Here is a 6,000-nt window from a genome sequence, read left to right as displayed (position 1 = left end):
TATCTCTCTACCTTTCCTTAGCTGATGTTGCGGACTAGACTCCGATGGTGTCTTGCATACCGGCACTGGATTCGGCAGGCCTTCCGAACTCAATAGTGCCGTTGTACGGGCGATAATGGACCCTAATCCATTATTCGTGCATATTAATTCGTAATCCGTGTGTCTTTCTGTTTCTAGGGAGCCTGTTCAGAGATGAGTAGAGAGATTGCTAACGCCAATGCTACGGCGTGAGACAACTTTTTTCCACTGATCGGGGCGACCCGCCGCGGCCAGCCGTCGAACCAAGGCGCACATTTTTCGAGAGTGCGAGACTCGTATCGAAGAGCGTGTGCCTACAAGAAGAGAAGTGGATTCGCGTGGAAATGAGCATATAGGCGCACATTTTGGCGACACGTAGAAGGGGTATACCGAATGTGTGCCTACGAGGAGAGGAGTGGAAATGTTGACTATAGCTATATATCTGAACGCACAGCCAAAGCAAGCGACGACACGAGTTTTTCTCTTTTGACTGCAACCGAGTATGTGCTATATATATTTAACTGACTCTTACTCTCTCGCTCTTGCTTGAATGATATCTATCAATCTTACATTCGATTAAATCGTGAAACTAAATGCTCATATAATTATATGCACAGAATTTGATATCAAAACATTTTTTTTTTTCCGTACGTTAATACTTAATTTGAAATCTAGTATTATTTTGAAAAAATGATCAGCTTAATTTTTTTAAAGATAACAGTTCAGCTATAACCACTGGTTAATTGTTTTTTCCTCATCATAATTGTTATGAACTGTAGGACAAGCCCCGGAGGTTATCGATGAACATATGCGACTTTAAGATCTCATACCCTCGAAGTCTCGATAGCTAAGGTAGTAAGGGCTTATGCCACTGCTGTTCTCGTTTTGCTATCTGAGGATCGATTCCAACTGTCGGCAAATTTTTTTTTTTAACATGATTCATCATTCTAGTTTATTTTCTTTTTATTTATGTTTTATTTATGTTTTATAAATAATATTAACAAAACCTTTTTTCCCTATACATCGAAATACATTTTTTTAATACTAATTGTATTAAATAATTTCATAAGCTGATACTTATCGTTAGCATGGCCATTTCGGAATTTCATAATAATAAAATAATTTCTTAGGATATGAGTATAATTCTTACATTTAAAACTCCAAGAAATTATTAACATCCAAAGTAAGAGACAAAAAATCCTTATACATAATTTTCATTAATTTTAATTTTTTTTTTTCTAAGAAATGATTAAGCTGTTCTGATTGCTATTTTTATCTATCTATACAATAATCATAACCTTTGAAGGCACAAGAAAACTTACATAAAACTCCCTAAACATTTATTTTCCGTCTTTTGTTGTAAAAAAATTTTAGGTATAGCAGCTATACTTATTGTGTTGATTAAATATGTAATTTCAATGTCAATTACATAATGTTGGTTCTAGACCAAACTTTTAATTAGCGTATGTAAATATCAAAACTTAATACCTTTGAAAATTATGCAACAAAAATCTGAACAGTAATGAAAAACAGATCTTATATATCAAATTAACTGTTACGTTACTTAAAATTTTTACCTGGTAGTTACAACCACTTGTCACTTACATTATGAATTTCAAAAAAGTAAAAGTTTAACCTTGAACATAATTTTCGATAATTTATAAGAATTTATATGAAATTCCGAAATGGCCATGCTAACGATAAGTATCAGCTTATGAAATTATTTAATACAATTAGTATTAAAAAAATGTATTTCGATGTATAGGGAAAAAAGGTTTTGTTAATATTATTTATAAAACATAAATAAAACATAAATAAAAAGAAAATAAACTAGAATGATGAATCATGTTAAAAAAAAAAATTTGCCGACAGTTGGAATCGATCCTCAGATAGCAAAACGAGAACAGCAGTGGCATAAGCCCTTACTACCTTAGCTATCGAGACTTCGAGGGTATGAGATCTTAAAGTCGCATATGTTCATCGATAACCTCCGGGGCTTGTCCTACAGTTCATAACAATTATGATGAGGAAAAAACAATTAACCAGTGGTTATAGCTGAACTGTTATCTTTAAAAAAATTAAGCTGATCATTTTTTCAAAATAATACTAGATTTCAAATTAAGTATTAACGTACGGAAAAAAAAAAATGTTTTGATATCAAATTCTGTGCATATAATTATATGAGCATTTAGTTTCACGATTTAATCGAATGTAAGATTGATAGATATCATTCAAGCAAGAGCGAGAGAGTAAGAGTCAGTTAAATATATATAGCACATACTCGGTTGCAGTCAAAAGAGAAAAACTCGTGTCGTCGCTTGCTTTGGCTGTGCGTTCAGATATATAGCTATAGTCAACATTTCCACTCCTCTCCTCGTAGGCACACATTCGGTATACCCCTTCTACGTGTCGCCAAAATGTGCGCCTATATGCTCATTTCCACGCGAATCCACTTCTCTTCTTGTAGGCACACGCTCTTCGATACGAGTCTCGCACTCTCGAAAAATGTGCGCCTTGGTTCGACGGCTGGCCGCGGCGGGTCGCCCCGATCAGTGGAAAAAAGTTGTCTCACGCCGTAGCATTGGCGTTAGCAATCTCTCTACTCATCTCTGGCCTGTTCCTGCGGTGGTAGTTTCGTCAGTGGATGTATTAGCCTAGTTTTATTGGAGGGAGTATCAGAAAGGGTTGCTTTCGCGGTGTTTATATAGAAAGCCCTATCAATTCTAATCTCTTGGGGGGTGTCTTTGGGGCAGCTGAGAGCAGACGGGAGTACAGAATTACAGTACAGAACAGTACGACGGGTGGCCAAAGGGTGAGACTTGACGACGATAGGGACGAAAATGAAAAACGAGTTTTGGTAATTTAGCATATGAAGTTCTCAAGAGATCAGTTGCTTATGAGAAAAGACAATATCGCACATTTTATGCCAGTAGATTGTAGTGATAAAACGACTGTATACAAACAATTGAAAGACTTAGACATGATTGATATTAAGAAATTGAGACTTAAAAACCCCAGAATAATTTCTATATTATAAACGGACCTATACAACGGACGGATAATTTTTTCCCTCTTTACAAAAAACGAATCCGAAGACATGCCTTCAGTCGTTACAGTAGTAGAATGCTTGAGACGATTAAGAGACATCATGGTTAATGTAGAAATAGTGGAGCTATTTACATAGACATTTTTTGCTTATTTCGTTGTGAACGTTCATATTTAAAAGAGGGTTCCACTGTTCCGCTAAACTCAAATTGAGTGAACAGACTTAACAGACCTATACTGTGTTCTCTGTCAGTCAACATAGTTGCGACCACAGGCTTTGTTGCCTGGGGCCGTACCATATAACTTTTTGTTGCTTCACAGGCCTGTGTTACAACATAGGCCGATGTACAGAAAAATAGTTATATGGTACGGACCCTGATGGAAAAAGAGGTATAGGTCTGTTCAGTCTGTTTACTCACTTCGAGTTTAGCGGAACAGTGGAACCCCCTTTTCAATATGAACGTTCACAATGAAATAAGCAAAAAATGTCTATGTGAATAGCTCCCGTTGCTCTGGGGTCTGATCGGGGCATTCGATACCTCGCTTAAGTAAGCTTTTTTTTGATAATGAGATAATTCCTAAACTACGCATGCGCCTTATCGTTATTTTTGGTTATTTTGTAGGGATTATCGAAAAAACAGCTTACTTAACAGCGATGGGATATAGTTCCGGCCAGATTTGGGAATTCTCTAGGACCCAACCTCTCTGACGTGGGAAATCACTAGATCAAAAAAAAAATAGTACCGAAGGTGACGCGCGAGATTCAAATAAGGTCCAATAACACAAGCGCCTATCACCTGATGACCCAGGGCGCTTACTGGCCACTCTTTTAAATAAATAATTATTAACAACACAAGCGCCTATCACCCAATGACCCAGGGCGCTTACTGGCCACTCTTTTAAAAAATAATTATTAACAACACAAGCGCCTATCACCCAATGACCCGGGGCGCCTACTGTCCACTCTGTTAAATAAATAATTATTAATAACACAAGCGCCTATCACCCAATGACCCGGGGCGCCTACTGTCCACTCTGTTAAATAAATAATTATTAATAACACAAGCGCCTATCACCCAATGACCCGGGGCGCTTACTGGCCACTCTTTTAAATAAATAATTATAAGTAAATAACACAAGCGCCTATCACCTGATGAACCAGGGCGCCTACTAGCCACTCTGTTAATTAAATAATTATTAAAATAACACAAGCGCCTATCACCCAATGACCCAGGGCGCTTACTGGCCACTCTTTTAAAAAATAATTATTAACAACACAAGCGCCTATCACCCAATGACCCGGGGCGCCTACTGTCCACTCTGTTAAATAAATAATTATTAATAACACAAGCGCCTATCACCCAATGACTTAGGGCGCTTACTGGCCACTATTTTAAATAAATAATTATTAACAACACAAGCGCCTATCACCCAATGACCCAGGGCGCTTACTGGCCACTCTTTTAAATAAATAATTATTAACAACACAAGCGCCTATCACCCAATGACCCGGGGCGCTTACTGTCCACTCTTTTAAAAAATAATTATTAACAACACAAGCGCCTATCATCTGATGAGCCGGGGCGCTTACTGGCCACTCTGTTAATTAAATAATTATTAAAATAACACAAGCGCCTATCATCTGATGACCCGGGGCGCTTACTGGCCACTCTGTTAAATAAATAATTATTAAAATAACACAAGCGCCTATCACCTAATGACCCGGGGTACTTACTGGCTACTATTGAATACTAAATTATCAAGTAATTACAAGAGCACCAATTAAAAAGACCTTTGTCGTACTAGATAAGCAATCGAAATTGTGATATGTTTAATATGTTATCGATCAACTTTTTTTCATTTAATAGTGTTGCAAATAAGTGTCCTGGATCATCAGGAAGACGGTGCTTGACATATTTATGAATAATTATTGTGTTATTTATTAATAATTATTTATTTAAAAGCGCGGCCAGTAAGCGCCCCGGGTTATTAGGTGATAGGCGCTTGTGTTATTAATAATTATTTATTTAACAGAGTGGCCAGTAAGCGCCCCGGGTCATTGGGTGATAGGCGCTTGTGTTGTTAATAATTATTTATTTAAAAGAGTGGCCAGTAAGCGCCCTGGGTCATTGGGTGATAGGCGCTTGTGTTGTTAATAATTATTTATTTAAAATAGTGGCCAGTAAGCGCCCTGGGTCATTGGGTGATAGGCGCTTGTGTTATTAATAATTATTTATTTAACAGAGTGGACAGTAGGCGCCCCGGGTCATTGGGTGATAGGCGCTTGTGTTGTTAATAATTATTTTTTAAAAGAGTGGCCAGTAAGCGCCCCGGGTCATTGGGTGATAGGCGCTTGTGTTGTTAATAATTATTTATTTAAAAGAGTGGCCAGTTAGCGCCCTGGGTCATTGGGTGATAGGCGCTTGTGTTGTTAATAATTATTTATTTAAAATAGTGGCCAGTAAGCGCCCTAAGTCATTGGGTGATAGGCGCTTGTGTTATTAATAATTATTTATTTAACAGAGTGGACAGTAGGCGCCCCGGGTCATTGGGTGATAGGCGCTTGTGTTGTTAATAATTATTTTTTAAAAGAGTGGCCAGTAAGCGCCCTGGGTCATTGGGTGATAGGCGCTTGTGTTATTTTAATAATTATTTAATTAACAGAGTGGCTAGTAGGCGCCCTGGTTCATCAGGTGATAGGCGCTTGTGTTATTTACTTATAATTATTTATTTAAAAGAGTGGCCAGTAAGCGCCCCGGGTCATTGGGTGATAGGCGCTTGTGTTATTAATAATTATTTATTTAACAGAGTGGACAGTAGGCGCCCCGGGTCATTGGGTGATAGGCGCTTGTGTTATTAATAATTATTTATTTAACAGAGTGGACAGTAGGCGCCCCGGGTCATTGGGTGATAGGCGCTTGTGTTGTTAATAATTAT

The sequence above is a fragment of the Copidosoma floridanum genome, unplaced genomic scaffold (genome assembly GCF_036245765.1).
Source record: "Copidosoma floridanum isolate Cflo_tuat_1 unplaced genomic scaffold, Cflo_Japanese_pri ptg000018l, whole genome shotgun sequence".
In the NCBI taxonomy this organism is placed as follows: Eukaryota; Metazoa; Arthropoda; class Insecta; order Hymenoptera; family Encyrtidae; genus Copidosoma; species Copidosoma floridanum.
The sequence above is the reverse complement of the archived record's forward strand: the minus strand, read 5'-3'. Positions refer to the sequence as shown.